At 45.3% G+C, this 23,773-nt stretch overlaps 2 protein-coding genes across 7 annotated transcripts in view; one reads left to right on the top strand and one right to left on the bottom strand.

The window, feature by feature from the left end:
- TMEM218 (transmembrane protein 218) overlaps nt 1-16,696 on the bottom strand; it is a 108,195-nt gene extending 91,499 nt beyond the window's left edge. Inside the window, exons 1-2 of the mRNA XM_075328095.1 lie at nt 16,565-16,696; nt 15,777-15,915 (exon numbers count right to left, since the gene is read on the bottom strand). The gene's annotated coding sequence lies outside the window, so the exon portion shown is untranslated. The remainder of the gene's footprint in view (nt 1-15,776; nt 15,916-16,564) is intronic.
- PKNOX2 (PBX/knotted 1 homeobox 2) overlaps nt 6,883-23,773 on the top strand; it is a 410,686-nt gene continuing 393,795 nt past the window's right edge. For 5 of the 6 annotated variants that reach the window (XM_075328085.1, XM_075328082.1, XM_075328084.1 and 2 more), the window contains exon 1: nt 9,706-9,769. The gene's annotated coding sequence lies outside the window, so the exon portion shown is untranslated. Of the gene's footprint in view, nt 7,060-9,705; nt 9,770-23,773 lie in introns of those variants that run through there. The other variant, XM_075328081.1, reaches the window with a different exon arrangement.

The raw sequence follows: 23,773 nt of genomic DNA, 5'->3' as shown, positions 1-23,773 counted from the left end.
TTTTTCCTCCGCTCTCTATACAGACACATCTGCAGGTGTTTCTCTCATTTTCGGTCAAATAGGAACCAAAATTATTTCTATTTGCCAAATGCCACAATAATGTGTGAGAGAGAATGTTTTCAGGCACTTTCATTCCTTTCTGCACAGTGAAGTTCCCTCCATGTCATTAGTATTTGGTTGCATTGCCCTTACACTGTGTGACTTGGGGGAAATGTTTTGGATCCTTCCAGAAGCTTCTCACAATAGTTGGTGCAATTTGGGCTACTTCCTCCTGACAGATCTGGTGTAGCTGAGCCATGTTTGGAGGTTGCCGCTCGCTCCGGCCTTTTCAGCTTTGCCCATAAATTTTCGAGAAGATTGATATCAGGGTTTTGTGATGGCCACTCCAAAATATTGACTTTGTTCTCCTTAAGCCACTTTGTAACCAGTTTGGCAGTACCTTGGGTCATTGAGCTTTTGGAAGACCCATTCTGACCAAGCTGTAAGTTCCTGGGTGATGTCTTGAGATGTTCTTCAGTAAGGCCACATCATCTTCTTTCCTCATGATGCCATCTATTTTGTGAAGTCACCAGTCCCTCCTGCAGCGAAACATCCCGACAACATGATGCTGCCGCCCCCGTGTGTCACAGTTGAGATGGTGTTCTTAGGCTTCAAAGCTTCTCCCTTTTTCCTCCAAACGTAACGATAGTCATTATGGCCAAACCGTTCAGTTTTAATTTCGTCAGGCCATAGGACGTCTCCAGAAATTAAGGTCTTTGTTCCTGTGCATTTGTAATCATTAATCTGGCTTTTTTATGTTTCTTTTGGAGTAATGGCTTCTTCCTGGCAGAGTGGCCTTTCAGCCCACGTTGATACAGTATTGACTTCACTGTGGATAATGACACAATCTTACCAGCTTCCGCCAGAATCTTCACAAGGTCTTGAACTAGACTTGTGCAAGTCCACACTTCTCTCCTGAGACGTTGGCTGATTTTTTTTTTTTTTTTTTAAACTTTGAATTTTTATTGAGATTTTCAATTTACGTTTTTCATACATAAAATAAAACATAAAATTCACAATTCTTATCGAACCTAGACAAACAATGACAGGACAGGTGAGGAGGGTTAGGAGGGGAGAGGAGAAATAGGAGGGAAGAGGGAAGGGTTTCAAGAGTCCATGCTCCTTCCATAGGCCTCAGTCTCACAGATCCTCCTGTCCCGCAAAGTAGTCCCATGGTGCCCACACGGCCTGGAAGCGGTCAACTGTGTCATGCAATAGTGCCGTGAGATGTTCCATGCGTCTAACGTCCAGTAATCTATACTTGAGGCTCTGGAGTGAGGGTGTCCCTGGCTGCCTCCAATTCTTTGCAATTAAGCATCTGGCCGCCGTAAGGATGTGGGACAAAAGCTTAGAGGCCATTTTTCCCAATCCCCCATTCCCAAGACCCAGAACATAGATCAGGGGATCAAGATCAACCTCTATATATAGTACTTTATGGATCAACCCTCTAACCCGCTCCCAGAAGGGGACTATCCCTGGACAGGACCAGAATATGTGCAGAATGGTGCCCCTGCCTCCCCCGCATCTCCAGCAACAAGCCGGTATGGAGGGGTCTATGCCATGAAGGAAATCTGGAGTGTGGTACCAAAATAGCAAAATTTTATAGATATTTTCCTTATATAGTGTGCATATTGACGTCTTGGCGGCGTTTCCCCAGATTGCTGCCCATTCCCGAGGAAGTATCCGCCTTCCCAATAGAGACTCCCATTTCCGCATGTATGGAAAAGACCCCTCGGGCCCCTCCCGTGAATCAGAAAGCAAAATGTAAATTTCCGAAATCAGCCCCTTAGTATCAGTGCCCCTTCTGCAAATTTTCTCAAAATCTGTGGGAATCGAGGCCCCTGCCCTGCCAAACAAGGAGCCAGCCAAGTCTCTGATCTGCAGATATTGGAAAAACTCTCGATTAGAGAGAGAGAATTTATCTCTAAGGTACTCAAAGGAATGGATCTGCATTGTACTTCCATCTATAATGTCTGCAAATCTGAATAGACCTGCCTTGAGCCAGGGGTGCACCATGTCCGACTCCAGACTGCTTGGGAGCAAGGGTTGGTATATGAAGGACACCAGAGGGGAGCAGGGGGATGCCAAAGGAAATCTTCTAATGCAAAATGCCCAGAGGTCCCTAGTGAACTGCATCGGTCCAAGAAGAGGGGGGGGCGAATCACACCGGGCCGGGGGCCACAGGAGCGCGTTTGGATGTATAGGCGCCAGCCAAAGTTTTTCAATCTCAGTCCACCTGTTGTATGCCCAAAGGGACACCCAACAGGGGATCCTCCTAAGAAGGGCCGCCCAATAGTATTTTAGGATGTCCGGGACAGAAAGCCCCCCCCTGTTTCTCCGAGCCATCAACACCTCCCTGGCCACCCTATGACGTTTGTTACACCAAATAAATCTAAGGATAGCCGCCTGAAGGGACTTCAGCTCCTTTATTGGTACCTTAACTGGGAGGGTTTCAAAGAAATATAATAATTTTGGGAGCAAGCTCATTTTAACCGCCGCAATGCGCCCCATCCACGAAAGAGGGAGGGGCAACCACTTGCTCAAAAGAGTTCTCAGCTCTCGGAAAAGGGGGGGGAAGTTAAGGTTATAGAGGGAATCATAAGTAGATGTGAGGTTAACCCCCAGGTACTTGACCGCATCTGTCTTCCAACGAAACTTAAAATTCAAACGCAGGTAATCCAGGGCCACCGGGTCGAGATTCAAGGGCATTGCCTCCGTTTTGCTAGAGTTGATCTTATACCCCGAAAGGCTCCCGTACCTACCCAAGGTGCACATTAAAATTGGAAGGGACACATGGATGTTAGTAAGTGTAATGAGCACATCGTCGGCAAAAAGTGAGATTTTAAACGGTTTATTCCTGACCAGGACCCCCGAGATGTCTGGGTTGCTCCTGACCGAGGCCGCGAGGGGCTCTATGCATAGCGCAAAAAGGAGGGGGGACAGGGGGCACCCCTGCCTGGTGCCATTGGAGATGAGAAAAGGCTTAGAGATGTGGAGGGGGAGTTTGATAGAGGCCGTAGGAGCGCTATACAGGGACTTCAAGGCCCGCATAAAGCCACCCGAGATCCCAAAGACCTCCATTGTCTTGAAGAGAAAAGGCCACGCAAGGCGGTCAAAAGCCTTCTCTGCATCTAGACTCAACACCAACGCCTGTTGCTTCGTCCAATTTGCCACATCCACCAGGTCTATGACCTTCCTGGTGTTGTCCCCCCCCTGACGGCAAGGGACAAAACCCACCTGGTCTTTATACACGAGTTGGGGCAACCATCGATTAAGCCTGGCCGCCAAGAGCTTGGTGAACATCTTCAAATCGGAGTTCAAAAGGGCTATTGGTCTATAATTAGCACAGTCCAATGGGTCCCTGGGTGGCTTGGGCAGGAGGATTAAATGGGAGTGTAGCATGGATGGAGGGATAGGGTCACCCTGAAGGAAAGAGTTAAACAAGGCGGCCATGTGTGGGAGGAGCTCCGCCGCAAACACCTTGTAATAAAAATAAGTAAAGCCGTCCGGGCCCGGTGACTTCCCGCCAGGCAGGGCTTCCAGAACTTGCTCCAGTTCCTCTGTAGTAATCTCTTCATTCAAAGCCGCGGCTGCTCCGCAAGGCAGTGAAGGGAGCTCAAGGGCCGAAAAATAGTCCCCAAGTGCCCCAGCCCCGCGCGAAGCCATGCCCGGGGGAACCGGAAGGTTATAAAGCTTGTTGTAGTAATTGAAAAAAATGTCAGCTATTGAAGCGGGGTGATAGTGGATAGTGCCCTTTTCGTCGCGCAGAGCCTGAGGGCATGAGGATGTAGCGCGCTCCTTAAGCTGCCTGGCGAGTAAGGCATGAGCCTTATTACTCCTTTCATAGTATCTTTGTTTGGAAAAGGTTAGCAATTTTTCTGCTCTGCCAATTGCCAAGTCTCTCAACTTTTCCCTAAGGCTGATGACTCTCCTAAGAATAGTCAGTGATGGGGCAGCCGCCAGTCTCCCCTCCTGTAGCTTAAGATGGGCCGTTATAGAGTCCCGCTGGCTTGTGGCATTCTTTTTAGCCCTGGCGCCCTCTCTAATGCATAGTCCCCTCATCACTGCCTTGTGAGCTTCCCAGAGTGTTGCCGGCGATGTGACCGTGCCCGTGTTCAACTGAAAGAATTCGACCAGTTGCTTATTTAAAAAGGCCCTAGTGTCGGGATTTTTGATCAGAGATTCATTAAGGCGCCAATGCTGAGGCCTAGGTCGAGGACCATCTTTCTTGAAGTCCATTATGAGTGGGGAATGGTCTGACCACGTAATGGATCCCATTTCCACCCTCTCAAGACGCCCCAGCAGCTGTGAGTCAATGAAAAAATAGTCTATTCTGGTGTGCGTCTGATGCGGATGCGAGTAGAAGGAAAAGGCCTTCTCTCCCGGGTGGTCCACCCTCCAAGCGTCGTATAAAGCCCCTGATCTAATGAGCCTACGAAAGTCCCGGGACAAATTTTTCAAAGCACCCGATGGAGGGTGTCCACCCACAGAGAGTCTGTCGGCCACCTCCGAAAAAGGGATGTTAAAGTCTCCCCCCAACACCGTAGAGGCCGGTGCCAGTCCGCCTATCAGATCGAGTATTTTCTTAAGAAAGCGTATCTGCCCTTCATTAGGTGCATAAATGTTGGCCAGAATGTGCGGGGATCCCCCCAGTTGGCCCTCCAGAATCACATATCTACCCTCTGGATCGCAGTGAGAACCCGTAATTTGTAGAGGACAACTGGAGGATATTAAAATAGCAACTCCCCCCCTCTTGGAGCCCGAGTAAGCCGAGTAATGGATGGGAAAGCGGTGGGACGCAAATTTGAAAGTGTTTGATTCCACAAAATGTGTTTCTTGGATAAAGGCTATGTCTGCACCTGATGTTTTCAGTTCCTGTAGCAGCAATTTCCTCTTACGGGGTGAATTCAGACCTTTTACGTTAAGAGAGATAATGCGGGTCATGTCTAAAACTTAGAAGTAAGAAAAAGCTAATGGCACACCTATACCGTCGGGGGCATGACTTCCCCTGTGAAGCCGGCCAGAGGAGATGGTCCATACGACAAAGGGCCGCAGCTCCCAGGGACTCTAGAAGGGGTGGTACCTGAAAGGACACATAAGGAAAAAACATCGGGGAGGGGGGAAGACAAGGACAAACATAGAAATGAACATGAATTAAGAACATTAACCAAAATGCATAAACCTTAGGCATAGATTCCCGGGGGGTCAACCCGGAAGGGAGAGACCTAGAGGGAGGTTCCCCAACCCGTCTGAGCTAAGAGAGCCACCCACCTCACTCCCCAGTAGCCCTCCCACGGGGGTCAGTCCAGTGGGCACGGGCCCGTGCCAAAAGGAAACAAGGGGAAAAAAAACAAAACAAAAAACCTCAACCACTAACTCCAAGTAAGGGGACCGGGCTCCCGCCAACCCCCCTACCACCCACGGCATCATTGTGGCTACAGCCCCCCCCCCTTATGCAGCTCAACAGACCCAGAGGGCCGCAGATGACACAATGGACAGTCAGAGGCTTGCTGTAGAGAGAGTCACAGTATCACAAAGCATGCTCAGCCACTGGAACTCAGAGGGTATAAGAAATAGGCACCAACCAGGTTAAGAAGTGTCCTCAACGGTGAGCCGGGGAGGGGGGCGACCCGCGGCCCCTACCTCCTCTCCCCCCCAAAGCCCCACGCCCTCCACCCCTCACCTTGGACCACACGGGAGGGGGCGGCCCTTCCAACCTTTGCAAGTCCCAATCTGGGATACAGACCGCTGGAATGTCCAGTGCTTCACAGAACAGAGTGGTATCTGCTGGAGTGCGAAGGGTCGCCGATTTACCCCCTCTGCGCGCTGTTAGTGCAAACGGATAACCCCAGCGGTATGGAACCTGGTGCTCCTTCAGGCTCGTAAGGAGGGGTTTGAGGTGCCGCCTTTTCTGGAGTGTGATGCGAGAAAGATCCGGGAAAAGCTGGATTTCCTTGCCATTGAACACAGGTGCCGTGCGCCTCATTCTAGCCTTAGCCATGATCAGTTCTTTGGTGGAGAAGTCGTGAATGCAACAAATGATGTCCCGGGGTTGGGTGGATAAATTCTTCGGCTGTAAAGCCCTGTGTGCCCTGTCCAGCTTGATGATGTTAGAAGGGGGAGCGTCCAACACTTCATTAAAGATGGATTGTAGTATGGAGTTTGTGTCCTCGGGCCCATCTGACTCTGGGACCCCCCTCACACGGACATTGCAACGGCGTCCTCTGTTGTCGAGATCCTCTATGTGAGACTGCATATCCTCCATTATTTTTTGTTGCGATGTTGCCAGTTTGTGTAATTCGGATACATGGGATCTGGTGATGTCATGCTCTTCCTCCAGGGATTAAATTCTGCTAGACAATTGCTGCAAATCTCTCCTCACTTCAGCTATTTCTGACCTGCAAGTTGCTTTAACCTCACGTATGAGGCATTGAAAGTCCTCTTTAGAAGGAAGTTTACTTATGAAATCATGCATGTCTTTATAGAAGGTGTCTGGCCCTTTAAGGTGAGCACCTGCAGTAATAGACGCTGGAGTTTTAGTCTGGTGCTGGGGAAGCTGATCTCCACACCGAGGCCCAGAGGGGGGAAGCAGGCTGCTCTGTTCCCTGATATTACCAGCTGTAGCTGCAGTCCCTTCTTCTCCTGGCAGTGGGGAGGGCTGCCCCCCGACCTCCACCTTATCTCCCACAGCCACTATGTGCTCCTGGGCCTGCTGCTGCTGTGCCTGAGGATCCGATGCAGTGCAGGGCTGCTGAGCCAAGGCATTCCCTGTTGGAACTGCTGCAGAGATTCCTCCACTTTCCCCTGTGTCCCCGCTCACCCACTCCTCCTTCTCTTGCTGCTTAGCAGGCCGGGCCAGTGCCTCCATTTCCCCTCCATGCTCCTGGAAAGATGGCGTCTGGGCCTCCCCTGGACCATGTTCCAGGCCCAAGAAAGTATCCAGCGCCGTGGTGTGCAGCGGGGGGGCCACCGATGCCTGCTGCGACGGTTTAATCCTCCGTGGTCCCATCCTGAGAGCCGGTGAGTAGGTTTGTGCTTATGATAAGTGCTGATTTAGCTGAGGGTCAACAGGAGCTCCTCTTCCCCACGTCCACTCAGCTCAGCATCCTGGACACGCCCCCGACGTTGGCTGATTTTTATTGACTTTCCCATGATGCTACACAAAGAAGCTGTTTGTTTCAGGTGTGCATTAAAATATATCCACAGGTGTGTCTGTATAGAGAGCAGAGGGAAAAACCTGCAGATGTGTCTTTATAGAGAACTGAGAGAAACTTTTGGTTTCAACTGTATATATGTAATAAAACATTTTAAGCAGCAGACCACTGGGGGGTATAGGAGCAACGGAAACATCTTAACTATAGGACATTCTGGTATATCCTGTGGTTATGCCATAGATATCTATGGGAAAGTCAATAAACAATGTCTTTCATTACATTTATGTGGATAATTTACAAATATTACTCTACGAGAACTGAATTCCTTTTTGGTAATTGCGTCTGGTCATGGATTTTGGTAATGTTATGTAGTGAGAGTTGTAGAAAATGGATCCTCAGGATATTTTACAGTTTGTTACAAAAGTTGCAAACTGTTAAGCGCATCTGTAAGAAAATTTCAGAGTAAATCTCCATCATATACAGTCCACTGATACTGTGTGCAGAATTATTTTAGAGGATTTTTTTATTGATCAACAACTATGTTCTCCATCACCCCAAAAGACTCAAATATCAAAGCTTAATATTTTTGGAAGTTGGAGTGGGTTTTTTTTTAGATTTGGCTTCTTAGGAGGATATCTGTTTGTGTAGGTAACTATTACTGTGCAGAATTATTAGGCAACTTAATAAAAACCAAATCTATTCCCATCTCACTTGTTTATTTTCACCAGGTAAACCAATATAACTGCACAAAATTTAGAATAAACATTTCTGACATGCAAAAGCAAAACCCCAAAAAATGAGTGCCCAATATCGCCCCCTTTCTTTCTGATGACACTCAGCAGCCGACCATCCATAGATTCTGTCATTGCTTCATCTGTTTACGATCAACATTGCGTGCAGCAGCCACCACAGCCTCCAGACACCACAGCCTCCAGACACCACAGCCTCCAGACACTGCTCCCAGAGGTGCACTGTTTTCCCTCCCTGTACATCTCACATTTTATGAGGGACCACAGGTTCTCTATGGGGTTCAGATCAGGTGAACAAGGGGGCCGTGTCATTATTTTTTCATCTTTTAGACCTTTACTGGCCAGCCACGCTGTGGAGTAGTTGGATGCATGTGATGGAGCATTGTCCAGCATGAAAATCATGTATTTCTTGAACGATACTGACTTCTTCCTGTACCACTGCTTGAAGAAGTTGTCTTCCAGAAACTGGCAGTAGGTCTGGGAGTTGAGCTTCCCTCCATCCTCAACCCGAAAAGGTCCCACAAGTTGATCTTTGATGATTCCAGCCCATACCAGTGCCCACCTCCACCTTGCTGGCGTCTGAGTCGGAGTGGAGCTCTCTGCCCTTTACTGATCCAGCCTCTGGCCCATCAAGAGTCACTCTCATTTCATCAGTCGATAAAACCTGTGAAAAATCAGTCTTCAGATATTTCTTGGCCCAATCTTGAGGTTTTATCTTATGTTTCTTGGTCAGAGGTGGTGGTTTTCAGCCTTCCTTACCTTGGCCATGTCCCTGAGTATGGCACACCTTGTGCTTTTTGATACTCCAGTAACGCTGCAGCTCTGAAATATGGCCAAACTGGTGGCAAATGGCATCTTGGCAGCTTCACGCTTGATTTTCCTCAATTCATGGGCAGTTATTTTGTGCCTTTTTTGCCCAACACGCTTCTTCCGACCCTGTTGGCTATTTGCCATGAAACGCTTGATTGTTCGGTGATCACGCTTCAAAAGTTTGGCAATTTCAAGACTGCTGCATCCCTCTGCAAGACATCTCACAATTTTGGACTTTTCAGAGCCCGTCAAATCTCTCTTTTGACCCATTTTGGCAAAGGAAAGGAAGTTGCCTAATAATTAAGCACACCTTATATAGGGTGTTGATGTCATTACACCGCACCCCTCCTCATTACAGAGATGCACATCACCTGATTTACTTAATTGGTAGTTGGCTCTCAAGCCTATAGTTTAACTCTTTACCAGAGAGTTTTACTGACGGTATCTATATCATTGCCTAATTATTATGTTTGTCTATTTATTAATTTTTGCTAAAATTTACCCAAAGTTATGTTAATTTTTGGGGTATATTTTGAATAGAAAATTGTCTCTCAAGCCTATACATCTTGGAGTAGGAGAACAAGTATAAAAAGTATCATGTGATCAAAATACTCATTTGCCTAATAATACTGCACAGTCTATGTACAAAGTTTCAGCAAAACAGCGAGTGCACAATTTATACAAATTCACTAGACGAAATGTAAAATAATTATTTTTCTTCCTTTGAGTCGGTTTTCCGTTCTTTCTTACGACTCCTTCTTGTAGATGGGACCCAATATCTGGAATCATTTCTCCAGATGTCACAACAAGTAGCGGAATGTGGGCTAGGGATGACATCTACGGCGTCCACTAGATGGCGCAAAAAATCTAGCAATAAACAGGCGCCAATGTAAAGCCAAAAGCAAAAGAAGTAGGGGGCGTGAGCTCGGACCCCCCTCCAGTGACGTCACAGCCTTTGCTGGGAAGTATAGGCTGTGCTGTCACGCCAGTGTCAGTCTGATGAAGATTGGCACTCAGGTAAGCTGTCATTCATTCTCAATGTCAGGAGCTGCTTTCCAGGCTGCGGGCTGCTGCCGTCGCTGTTGTTGCTTGCAGCCTGTGTGTGTGCGCTCTCATTGCAGCGTGTGCCTCTCCCTCTCTCTTTTTTTTTTTTTTTTTTTTTTTTTTTTTTTTTTACAGTCCCATAGCCGGAGCTCTTCATACAGACAGGGCACAGGAGGAGGAGGCGGCAACACAGGGCAACCTCTAACGCAACCGCTCCTCAACGCCCGGATCTATGCGAGCGCGGATTTCACACCCGAGCTGACATATAGGGATTTATCGGACCATACATATGCAGACATGCACACATGTATACACATGCACTTCTTAACGCTATTTTATTTATACATTAATGCAATATAGATATTTTCGGTCCGCAGACACACATTGATACAAATATATTCATACGGTCCACAATATATAAACACATTTATATATATAGAGAGATATTTTGTAGCATTTTTTTATATGCTTATGTACATGACAGTTACATTACTATACATTTTTATACACAGAATGGACTTTTCTTTTTTTTTTAAGTTCACACAAGATTTTTTTAATTTATTTTTTACATTTTGATATTTTGTCATGAATTTTTCACATTTTTTTTCTTCCTCTGGGAGAAGCATTTTTTAGGTATAATTTGTTCATTTTCTGGGACTTTTTTATGTAATGACAGACCACGCAGGAGAGGCTGCACTACTGATGCTGGGATTTGTGGTGTATTGTGTGTATGGGCTGCACTACTGATGCTGGGATTTGTGGTGCATTGTGTGTATGGGCTGCACTACTGATGCTGGGATTTGTGGTGTATTGTGTGTATGGGCTGCACTACTGATGCTGGGATTTGTGGTGTATTGTGTGTATGGGCTGCCCTAGTGATGCTGGGATTTGTGGTGTATGGGCTGCACTACTGATGCTGGGATTTGTAGTGTATTGTGTGTATGGGCTGCACTAGTGATGCTGAGATTTGTTGTGCATTGTGTGTATGGGCTGCACTACTGATGCTGGGATTTGTGGTGTATTGTGTGTATGGGCTGCCCTAGTGATGCTGGGATTTGTGGTGTATGGGCTGCACTACTGATGCTGGGATTTGTGGTGTATTGTGTGTATGGGCTGCCCTAGTGATGCTGGGATTTGTGGTGTATGGGCTGCACTACTGATGCTGGGAATTGTGGTGTATTGTGTGTATGGGCTGCACTACTGATGCTGGGATTTGTTTTGTATTGTGTGTATGGGCTGCACTACTGATATTGTTTTTTGTTGTGTATTGTGTGTGTGTTTCACTACTGATTTTGTTTTTGGTGTATATTGTGTATTTGGCTGCACTACTGACATTGCTATTTGCAGTGTAGTGTGTTTGGGCTGTACTACTGATGCTGGGATTTGTTGTGTATTTGGCTGCACTACTGATATGGTTTTTAGTTGTATATTGTGTGTTTGGCTCACTATTGATATTGTTTTTAGTTGTGTTTTGTGTGTTTATATCACTGCTGATTTTGTTGTTTGTTGTGTATTGTGTTTTTGGGCTGTACTACTGATACTGGGATTTGTTGTGTATTTGGCTGCACTATTGATATCGTTTTTAGTTGTGTATTGTGTGTTTGGGCTGCACTACTGATGCTGGGATTTGTTGTATATTGTGTGTTTGTAGCTCTACTAATATTTTTGTTTGTTGTATATTGTGTGTTTGTAACTCTACTGATATTGTTGTTTGTTGTATCTTGTGTGTTTGGGCTGCATTATGGATTTTGTTTTTTGTTGTATATCGTGTGTATGGGCTGCACTATTGATGCTAGGATTTGTTGTGTATTGTGTGTTTGGCTCACTACTGTTATTGTTGTTTGTTGTGTATTGTGTGTTTGGCTCACTACTAATATTGCTGTTTGTTGTATATTGTGTGTTTGGCTCACTACTGATATTGTTTTTTGTTGTGTATTGTGTGTTTGGCTCACTACTGATATTGTTTTTTGTTCTGTATTGTGTGTTTGGGCTGCATTATGGATTTTGTTTTTTGTTGTATATCGTGTGTATGGGCTCCATTACTGATGCTGGGATTTGTTGTGCATTGTGTATGGGGGGGGTGAGGGGCTTTTCTCTTGCGTTTTTGCATTTCTCGAGACGGATCTTGAAGTAGTTTGGGTGCAGATTAGCAGATGCAATGCTGGGAGTTGATGTGTGATGTAGGCAGTGGATGTATGCTAATGTCTTTGCATTTACTCGCGCTCCGTGGGCTGAAGAGCTCATTATTGGGCTGGTGTCACTACTATTAATAAACCCACTTTGGATTCTCGTAAGGCTGAGACGAGGTGTGTGAGGTCTTGAATTATTCAGAGTGTGATGTTTGCCTCTCTGGATTTGCATAGATCTACATCCTTGTGTAGATGGATGATTTGGAGGGGGGGGTTCTCTGCTTCTGGCCGGTGATGTATTTTGGCCTCTTCTTTTTTTTTTATTCTCGCCCTCAGCTGGGCTCGGTGTTTTGACTGAAGTCTTTTTACTCCTTGTTTTGCGAGTCCGGATCGTCTATTGAGGCATTTGGGATCCTGTCATGTTGTTTTAATTAAGTCTGACTAATCCCATACTGAGTGTTTTCAATGTTCCTGCTTAAAATGAGCTCAGACGCTTCCACTTGTTTTTCTTGTATAATACTTTAGTCTCATAAATTTATTGCATTTGCACCATATATAATGTCTTGAGGGCGTCCTGTATTTTCCTGTGCGCTGCACTTTTATTTATAGAGTTCTGAACGAGTGGTGTAAGAGCGCGGTGCCGTCCCCTCGTGTTCTCCATCCTCTTGTGTTCTCCGTCCCCCCGTGTTCTCCATCCCCCCGTGTTCTCCTTCCCCCTGTGTTCTCCGTTCCCTAGTGTTCTCCGTCCCCTCGTGTTCTCAGTTCTCTTCGTGTTCTCAGTCCCGTGTTCTCAGTCTCCCCGTGTTCTCCATCCCCCCGTGTTCTCCATCCCCCCGTGTTCTCCATCCCCTCGTGTTCTCCGTCCCCTCGTGTTCTCCGTCCTCTCGTGTTCTCCATCCCCTCGTGTTCTCCGTCCCCTCGAGTTCTCCGTCCCCTCGTGTTCTCCGTCCCCTCGTGTTCTCCGTCCCCTCGTGTTCTCCGTCCCCTCGTGTTCTCCGTCCCCTCGTGTTCTCCGTCCCCTCGTGTTCTCCGTCCCCTCGTGTTCTCCGTCCCCTCGTGTTCTCCGTCCCCTCGTGTTCTCCGTCCCCTCGTGTTCTCCGTTCTTTTCGTGTTCCCCGTTCCCCTAGTGTTCTCAGACCCGTGTTCTCCGTCCCCCCGTGTTCTCCGTTCTCTTCGTGTTCCCCGTTCTCCTCGTGTTCCCCGTTCCCCTCGTGTTCTCCGTTCCCTCGTGTTCTACATCCCCTCGAGTTCTCCATCCCCTCGAGTTGGGTTCTCCATCCCCTCGTGTTCTCCATCCCCTCGTGTTCTCCATCCCCTCGTGTTCTCCATCCCCTCGTGTTCTCCATCCCCTCGAGTTCTCCATCCCCTCGAGTTCTCCATCCCCTCGAGTTCTCCATCCCCTCGAGTTCTCCATCCCCTCGAGTTCTCCATCCCCTCGAGTTCTCCATCCCCTCGAGTTCTCCATCCCCTCGAGTTCTCCATCCCCTCGAGTTCTCCATCCCCTCGTGTTCTCCATCCCCTCGAGTTCTCCATCCCCTCGTGTTCTCCATCCCCTCGTGTTCTCCATCCCCTCGTGTTCTCCATCCCCTCGTGTTCTCCATCCCCTCGTGTTCTCCATCCCCTCGTGTTCACCGCTTAATTGACAAGAGTATTGATTCTGCGCGGGCCGCACTTCATTTCCAATAGAAAATTGATTACGATGATAGGCGGAGGTCGCTTAACAAGTTCTGCAGACGGCCTTGTCATGTTCATTATAGGAAGAGGAGACGAATTTGCATTTTCTTCCATCGCTTTATGGGTTGATGTAAACAAATAACCAGTAATAAGAACAGAAGAGCAGTAAAATGATGGCTACAATTTTTAGAAGGTGGCGCTGGTTGTTAATAACGACCATTTTTTTTTTGCTATATAGAGGATAGAACTTGTGATAATGCAGTGAGCGGCTTTGATTTGCATCCTACAGATGGGGAGTGCGGTAATCTTTTTTTTTTTTTTCCCCAGGATTTTAATTGTAGCAATTAAGAAGGAAGGAAATAGTGTTGTGTAGCCGTGGACTTGGTCACATCTGCTGTAGGAGGGGGGTTTGTGGAGATCTGGATGGTTCGCTTCTGGTACAGGAGAATGTGATACCTTCTATTGCTCGTGTAACCAGCAGGAAACAAAACAAAAAGTTTCCAAAACTTTTTCCTTGTTTATCTGTTTACGCTGCGGTTCTAAGCGCCCTGTCTGCCGGCTTCATGGGTGGCATTTTGCAGGATTAACAAGCCACTGATCCGCCAATGAGGCTAATGAGATGGAATAATACATTATACAAAGCTGCCTTCCGTGTCACTGAGTGCGGCTGCAGGATTCAGCGTCCTGCCATAACATAAGAAGTAAAATACAGAGTGCCGGACCCGACGCACCGGTGTAAAATAACGTGTGTTGTGCATATTAGTGACACCATGGAGTCCGTCTCTCTGAATATATTACATCTGATTTCTGGGAATTGTATTGTATGATGATCCAGTACATCAGTTAGATTATTTTTTTCGGCACACTCTTGTTTTCATATATTTTGAAGAATAAAGTTATGGATCTGGCGCATTGCATGGAAATGACTGCACATTACCTTTACATTTCATGCAATCTCTGCAGATGGAGGAGAAAGGGGGTCCAGCACTTGTGATAGGAAAGAAGCCCAAATGCCGTGCCCTTAAAGTTGCAGCTGTCTTCCCACTACAACTCTCAGCATGTTCCGTGTCAGGGCATGCTGAGACTTATTGTACAACAGCTGGACAGCCGCAGACCAGTGCTCTGAAATATTACACATCATAGCTTGTGTGCTATTTTTTTTTAATTTTTATAATATGGACTGCAAGTAAAAGAAATATTCTTAGAAAAAGCGGAATATAATTATTAAATCAATGCAAAAAAAATCTTCTAAAATTGTAAAAAGTTTCAAAACATTGAAAAATGCATTTATGCCTCTATTACACATCACATAACTAATGTGATAATCACAGACGGGGCTAAGCTGTGGCTTTCCATTTGCTGGGGAACTACAAGGCCCAGCCTTCTTCTACCACATACAAGACACAAGTCTCTGATCCTGAATAATGCGGCCGTCAGATTAATGACTTTTAGTGAAAGGGAAACGGCAGTGCAATAAATATAGAATATATTCACGATGACGGGTGTAAAGGAAGAACATCAAGGACTTGGACAGTAATTCTCCCAGTGTTATAACAAGCCGTAGAAATAAATGTATAAAGTATTGCATCATTATTCAACACGTCTGCCATAGACACAATGTTTAGAGGCGAGATCTATCTATATTTGTGAGTGAGGATATATATATATATATATATATATATATATATATATATATACACACACACACACACACACTCACTAACATATATAAATATATATATAAATAAATATATATATATATCTATATACACACACACACTCACAAACATATAATATATATACATACATATATATAAAAATAAATATATATATACATATATATATATATATATATATATATACTCACTCACAAACATATATATATATATATATATATATATATATATATATATAAAAAAAAATAAAATATATATATATACTCACAAACACACACATATATATATATATATATATATATATATATATATATATATATATATAAATAAAAAAATAAATTAGATCTATATATTAGCTGTAGTACCCAGCGTTAGTCATATATACTCACTCACAAACATAGATAGATATCTTCTCTAAACATTGTGTCTATGACACACACTCCCACGCACATATCGTGGTGGATTCTATTTCTAGGGATCACTATATCACTTTATTAATACCTCTGCTTGTAGCTGGAGATCGACCATTGCAGTCCGGGTGCATTCAGTCCACAATGTATATATAAATTCTGTAAGGCGAGATCGCTCAGCTGGACCTCCAGGTCCTCACGTTGCGGTAAATCTGGTGATTTACAAGTGTCTGAAAAGTTTAGAAATTCTGTATATAAATAAATATATAAATAAATTAAAATAAATAAATAAATGATCATTGTCAGTAATACGGTTGCTAAGTCTGGAGGAGAATGAATCGACTCTTCGCGTCCTCCATCAGAATCAGGCCTATAAGTATAACAATGTAGGTTGCTGTATGGGGGCGAAGGCGAAGTGTTACACATTCCTGGTTGGGATTGAAAGGATGGAGCGGCGCACAAAGGGTTACAGGCCATTATTCTTTCCTCTGGGCCTGCTATTTCTTTGTGTGTAATCCTTGCTCTATTTCCAGGGCTCGGATAGTCTAACGTCTTAGAAACGAGAGGAATGAGAGCAGTGATCTAGTCTCCCGGGTGCAGTTCCTGCCATACAGAGGCACAATATGACCGGCTGTAGCGGCCTATTCAGCCGCCGCCGGCAATCAAAACTAAACCGGCACAAATCATTAAACCAAATCCGAGGCTTATAACGCACAGGTTCAGCCGTCGCCCCTCCTATCCTGTATACTTATGTCCTCAATTGTTGGAGTACTTACTATGTAACACAACAAGGACGCAGTCACACAGCCCTGGTAATGGATTGTAGCTCTATAAAAACGACTATGTACAAGAATAAAAAAAAGAAATGATATAACAAACCGTAACAGAACTGCAGACTCGGGTGTAGAGGCAGGGACCGCTGGGAGGAAAAGTTTCTGAGCTGCAATTACGGGGGACTCGCACGTTGCGCGCTCGCTGGGGGGCGTCACTTATGCAATCCCGGCTGAAATTCTGCAATAAAGTACAATGAAAGGATATTAAACGTGGTCTTAGCAAATTATAATTACTCACAGAGTAAAAAAAAAAACACCTGTCACAGTTTGTAGGCATTGAAAAGTTAGGAGAAAGGCTGGAGATTTTCACAGCGGGTTTCGCTTATTCATTGCGATGTGCTAGGCCGGGCCCACAACGAGGATTTGTTGGGTTTTCATGTTGCAGATTTTCCGCACCAATTATATAAATTAGGTTATACAATACAATTTGGTGGATAGGGGGGCAAATGTGAGATGAAACACGGCCCGAGTGGTGTATAAAGCGTTTATGCAGTTATGGATGAAACCTAGGAAATTAAGCGGATACTTTAAGCACAAAGTATAAAATGCATGAGTCTAAAGGAAACCGTACGTATATAAAATATTGAGAATTGTGAGGTCACCTTTGGTGCTGCAGATTATAAGATAGTGCTAGTAATAGATACTGATATTAGAACCGCATCACTATAATTTGCCGTCTTAGCATTAGAATCAAAAAAGAAGAAATTGATGCCACTTTCTCAATTTGAAAAGAGAGTAGATATGATGTCCCTGATGAAGGAGGACGCAAAGTCCTTTGAAACGCGTTGGTTTTTGCACTAACTAGGAACTCGTAGTGTGATCTTAGGCCTTGTGCGCACGCTGCTTTTTTGGTGCAGTTTATGGTCCTACACTGCATGTATTATCCTTCCCCAGCAAAGTCTATGAGAAACCTGAAAGGCCGTGCGCACCTTGCTTCTTTTTTGCCTGCAGTTTTGGTTGCAGAAAAAAGAAGCAGCGTGTCACTTCTGTTTTGACATTGTTAACCCCTTGAGCCCCCGGGCGTTTTGCGTTTTTCCGTTTTTTTTTTTTTCTCTCTTTCTTCCGAGACCCGTAACGTTTTTATTTTTCCGTTAATCTTCCCATATAAGTGCTTGTTTTTTGCAGGACGAGTTGTAGTTTTAAATGAAACCATAAACGTTTTACCATATAGCGTACTGGAAAACAGCAAACAAATTTCAAATGTAGAAAAACTGCAAAAAAAGTGTGATGGCACAATAGTTTTTGGGATATTTTATTCACCGTGTTCACTACATGGTAAAACTGATGTGTGGGTGTGATGTCTGAGGTCGAGTTTGCAGACACCAAACATGAATAGATTTACTTTTATCTAAGGAGTTAAACAAAATTCACAAGTTTGTCCAAAAAAAGTAGCGCACGTTTTGTGCCATTTTCCAAAACCCGTAGCGTTCATTTTTTGGGATCTATTGCTCACTGATGGCTTATTTTTTGTGTCTCGAGCTGATGTTTTTAACTGTACGATTTTTGCGCAGATGCTACGTTTTGATCGCCTGTTATTGCATTTTGCACAAAATTTGCAGCGACCAAAACACGTAATTTTTTTTTTGGGAAATTTTTTGAAGCTAGCCCGTTTACCGATCAGATTAATTGATTTTATATTTTGACAGATCGGGAATTTCTGAACGCAGCGATACCAAATATGTGTATATTTTTTTATATTTTAACCCTTTAATTTTCAATGTTGCGAAAGGGGGTGATTTGAACTTTTAGGTTTTTTATTTTTTAAAACTTTTTTAACTTTTTTTTTACTAGGTCCCTTAGGGAGCTATATGGATCAGCTGTCTGATCGCTCTGCTATATCTCCAGATCACAGCTACAGAGCCGAGATCTGCAGATATGCTGCTTTACTCTCAATGCCGGCACTATACTGGCATTGAGAGAAACTGACTCATGTTAGCTACAGGCTTCATCACATGACCCTGTGCTACCATGTCAACCACTGGAAGTCACGTGATCACGTCACGTGACTTCCGATGGGGGTGGAGTAAGTTATCCTAATGGTGGAGCGCATATACATCTCGCTGCCAGATTTTGGTAGCGAGATGTAAGGGGTTAATAGTCGCGGGTGGAATGCGATTCCACTGGAGACTAGCAGGCACATGTCAGCTGTTGAAATTAGCTATGTGTGCGGATCGCCACGGCAGGGGGCGGGGATTAACCTCCCACGATCCATGACGTACCCAGTACGTCATGGGTTGCTAAAGGGTTAAAAAAACGCAGGGGCAAAAACGCACCAAAATGTGGCGAAAATACATCAAAAACACATGCAATTTGATGCTTTTTTCTGACAGAGGGTGCGTTTTTCGCTGGAGAAACAAAACTGCAGTGTGCGCACATAGCCTTACACTGACCCTGTGACGTCACACCCTGAGAGACACGCAACTTATACAACCGGGTCACCGCAAGCCGGGGTGCTCCGGTCTGTATCGCGTGAAATGCTGCCACCCACCTTGCACGGTCCACCACTAGGCAAGTTTGAGCAGCCCCCAGCCCTTCCAGACGAGCACTGGACCACTTCACAACTTTGCCATCCACAGACAGCAAGCAGCATATTCTGCCACCCGCGGACATTGTATCTACTTTCTTCTCAAATTGAGAAAGTCCCATCAATTTCTTCTTTTTTGGTTCGAATGCTAAAACGGCAAATTATAGTGATGCGGTTCTAATATCAGTGACCAGTATTTTATAATCTGCAGCACCAAAGGTGACCTCACAATCCTCATTACTTTATATACGTATAGTTTCCTTTGGACTCATGCATTTTATACTTTGTGTTTAAAGTTTCCACTTAATTTCCTAGGTTTCAACCATAACTGCATACACGCTTTATACACCACTCGGGCCGTGTTTCATCTTACATTTGCCCCCTACCCACCAAATTGTATTGGATGTGCGGTAGCCAAACAATTCTTTAAATAAAGCTGCTTTATTTTTGATAGTTCCTGGTATTTGGCTTTGAGAAAACCTTATTGCTACAAGTTATGTGCGGATTCCATTTTTTACCCGCAGATTTTCAGCACCTAATGCAAGTATATGGGTAAAAACTGCACAGAAAACAGCGTACTCGCAAGACCAAATGACAGGCTGCGGATTTAACACTCGCACCGCAGGTCAATTCACAATAAGTAAAAAAGAAGCTTGAGTGGCACAGAGATTCCTATAATCCATTCACTTTGCTGGAACAGTAACACGCTGCATTTGTGGCAACCAAGATACGAAGTATCAAAACTCCATTGTAATCACACACCAAAGGGCATCAGATCCAAGTCAATACATAATATACAGTGTGTGTGTGTATATATATATACAGTACAGACCAAAAGTTTGGACACACCTCCTCATTCAAAGAGTTTTCTTTATTTTCATGACTCTAAAAATTGTAGATTCACATTGAAGACATCAAAACTATGAATGAACACATGTGGAATGAAATACTTAACAAAAAAGTGTGAAGCAACTGAAAATCTGTCTTATATTCTAGGTTCTTCACAGTAGCCGCCTTTTGCTTTGATTACTGCTTTGCACACTCTTGGCATTCTCTTGATGAGCTTCAAGAGGTAGTCACCGGAAATGGTTTTCCCACAGTCTTGAAGGAGTTCCCAGAGATGCTTAGCACTTGTTGGCCCTTTTGCCTTCACTCTGTGGTCCGGCTCACCCCAAACCATCTCGATTGGGTTCAGGTCTGGTGACTGTGGAGGCCAGGTCATCTGGCGTAGCACCCCATCACTCTCCTTCTTAGTCAGATAGCCCTTACACAGCCTGGAGGTGAGTTTGGGGGCATTGTCCAGTTGAAAAATAAATGATGGTCCAACTAAACGCAATCCGGATGGAATAGCACGCCGCTGCAAGATGCTGTGGTAGCCATGCTGGTTCAGTGTCACCAGCAAAGCCCCCCCACACCATCAGGCTATGTGCGCACGTTGCCTAAAAACATGCAGTTACGCTGCGCTTTGTAGCGCAGCGTAACTGCATGCGTCCTGCGGCCCCTGCACAGTCTATGGAGATTGTGCAGGGGCCGTGCGCACGTGGCGTCTAAGAGCGCAGCGCTTCGGCTACTGCCGAAGCGCTGCGCAAAAAGAAGTGACATGTCACTTCTTTCCTGCGCTTTGCCGGCAGCTCCTGCTCTGTCTATGGCAGGAGCTGCAGGCAGAGCGCATGGAATCGGCTTCACTACGGACATTTCTGCAGCGATCTAAAGCGCACATGTGCTCTTCAGATCGCTGCAGAAATTTCTGCAGGGCTTGTACGCAACGTGCGCACATAGCCTCACACCTCCTCCTCACACACACACCTCCATACTTCACGGTGGGAACCAGCCATGTAGAGTCCATCCGTTCACCTTTTCTACAAAGACACGGTGGTTGGATCCAAAGATCTCAAACTTGGACTCATCAGACCAAAGCACAGATCTCCACTGGTCTAATGTCCATTCCTTGTGTTCTTTAGCCCAAACAAGTCTCTTCTGCTTGTTGCCTGTCCTTAGCAGCGGTTTCCTAGCAGCTATTTCACCATGAAGGCTGCTGCACAAAGTCTCCTCTTAATAGTTGTTCTAGAGATGAGAAGGTGTGTCCAAACTTTTGGTCTGCACTGTATGCATGCATATATATATATATATATACACACACACACTAACACACACACACACACATATATATATACACACACACACACACTAATACATAGCGACATGGTGGCACAGTGGTTAGCACTGCAGTCTTGTGGTGGCACAGTGGTTTGCACTGCAGTCTTGTGGTGGCACAGTGGTTAGCACTGCAGTCTTGTGGTGGCACAGTGGTTAGCACTGCAGTCTTGTGGTGGCACAGTGGTTTGCACTGCAGTCTTGTGGTGGCACAGTGGTTAGCACTGCAGTCTTGTGGTGGCACAGTGGTTAGCACTGCAGTCTTGTGGTGGCACAGTGGTTAGCACTGCAGTCTTGTGGTGGCACAGTGGTTTGCACTGCAGTCTTGTGGTGGCTCGGTGGTTAGCACTGCAGCCTTGCAACGCTGGGGTCCTGGGTTCAAATCCCACCAAGGACACCATCTGCAAGAAGTCTGTGCGTTCTCTGGATTTCTTCCACACTTAAAGACATACAGATAAGAAATTTAGATTGTGAGCCCCAATGGGGACAGTGTTTCTGAAGTATGTAAAGCGCTGCAGAATAGGTTAGCGCTATATAAAAATAAAGATTTTTTTATAGTATATACAGAGCTCACTCAGGTCAAGTTTACTATCCCCGATGTACATTCACAGGGACCAGCGTTGGGTCCTTTTATAGAGTCATTTGTCTGATTTTACCTTTTGACCATGTTGAGCCTCTATTTTATTAAGCCAGTTCACTCATGATTTTATTTTTTGCACATGAGAAAAATACAGAAGTGTTTCTTATCCATGCGCTGGACCGGATTTTCCGCTTTTGGTCTGTGTAAGATTTTACTATCAGTTTTTCATGAATGTCTCTTTTGTGCCAAAAAACACAAATTTCAGGCTTCTCCTACCCAAACAGTAAAAAGCAGACAGTAAATCAACGGCACGCTAATTCCAGCTTTATAATTTTTTTTAATTAACTTACATAGTTAATTTTAATCTGCAAATTGGATGAAAATCGGACGTGTCTGTCTTTTTTTTTCTGAACAATCAGCCGACAAACAATGCAGACATATGAGCAGCCCCCTAGGAGTCTTAGGGTATGTGCGCACGTTGCTTTTTACCTGCTTTTTTGCTGCTTTTTCTTCCGCGCTGTTTAATGCCAAAATGGATGTGTTCTTCTATTCAAGCAAAGTCTATGGGAATTTGGGTTTCTTGTTCACACTATGTTGTTCAAAATGCTGCCTTTTTGTGGCAGAACTTTGGTCAAAAACTCAGCTTTGCAGTGCAAAACCCAAATGGCAAAAACAATTGACATGTTGCTTCTTTGAAAAGCTGAGTTTTTGACCAAAGTTCTGCCACAAAAAGGCAGCATTTTGAACAACATAGTGTGAACAAGAAACCCAAATTCCCATAGACTTTGCTTGAATAGAAGAACACATCCATTTTGGCATTAAACAGCGCAGAAGAAAAAGCAGCAAAAAAGCAGGTAAAAAGCAGGTAAAAAGCAACGTGCGCACATACCCTAAGGCTCTGTGCGCACTAGGCCGTTTTGCCCGCGGATTTGCTGCAGAAATTTCTTGAGAAATGTCTGCAATCTTTGTGCAGACATTTCCCAGCAAATCCTATGTGAAAAAAAAATATCTGTGCGCACTGTGTGGATTTTTCTTAAGAAATTTCCTTGAGAAGAATTTCTTGAGAAACTTTCTTGAGAAAATGAGCATGTCCATTATTTTCCGCAGGTATCTGCGGTATACCCCCGGAATTTCACTCCATTCACTGTAATGTAATCGTGAAATTCCGGGGGTATACCGCAGGTAGCAAATGATGTGCGGTATACCCCCGGTATAGCCGCGGTTTACCTGCGGTAATGCTCATCGCTGCCTGCGGTTTTGCAGGAAGTGATGTCATTATGCCAGGAAGAGGAAGCGGAGCAGAGTAAACACAGACGTCACACTCCCTGGACGCCGCACAGAAGCACTTCCGTGCGACCTCCAGGTGCCCGTGCAGTCTGTGTCCTGCTCCGGCCTCGCGGCTGCCTGCACTGCAGGGTGTCAGTGTCTGCCCGCAGTGTCAGCAGCCTGTCACGCGGCAGCGCAGGCAGACACTGACATCCTGCAGTGCTGGGAGCCGCGGGGATGACGATCGCTGCTGTCAGGAGGTGAGATCATTACCTGCTGTGACGATCTCCTGCCTCCTGACGTCACCGCGGTCACTGCTGTCTATGCCCGTCTCGCGAGCGGCCCGAGACTGTCACTAGCGGTGACGTCACGGGCTCTCGCGATACTTCTGACAACGCGGCGGGCATAGAAGTCAGTGACAGCGCTGACGTCAGCAGTACAGGAGATGATCACAGAAGGTAATGATCTCATCTATCCTCCTGGCAGCAGCGCTCAGCATCCCCTGCAGTGACCTGGGCTATTGATGTTAGCTCAGGTCACTGCATTGCTCTCCCAGCCAATGGGGAACATTCTGTTCTTCATTGACTGGGACAGCGACTATGGTATGGATCGCCGTGGGCCCCCCCCCCTTATTGGATTACGCCGGACGTGGAATTGATTGTTCTTTTCAATAAATTGGTGAAAGACGGAATGTTTTGGGGAGTGTTTTTTCAAATAAAACTTTTTTTGTT

Source organism: Anomaloglossus baeobatrachus, chromosome 11, assembly GCF_048569485.1.
Source record: "Anomaloglossus baeobatrachus isolate aAnoBae1 chromosome 11, aAnoBae1.hap1, whole genome shotgun sequence".
NCBI classification, from domain to species: domain Eukaryota; kingdom Metazoa; phylum Chordata; class Amphibia; order Anura; family Aromobatidae; genus Anomaloglossus; species Anomaloglossus baeobatrachus.
Note: the sequence above shows the minus strand (reverse complement) of the source record. Positions and strands in the feature narration are given on the sequence as shown.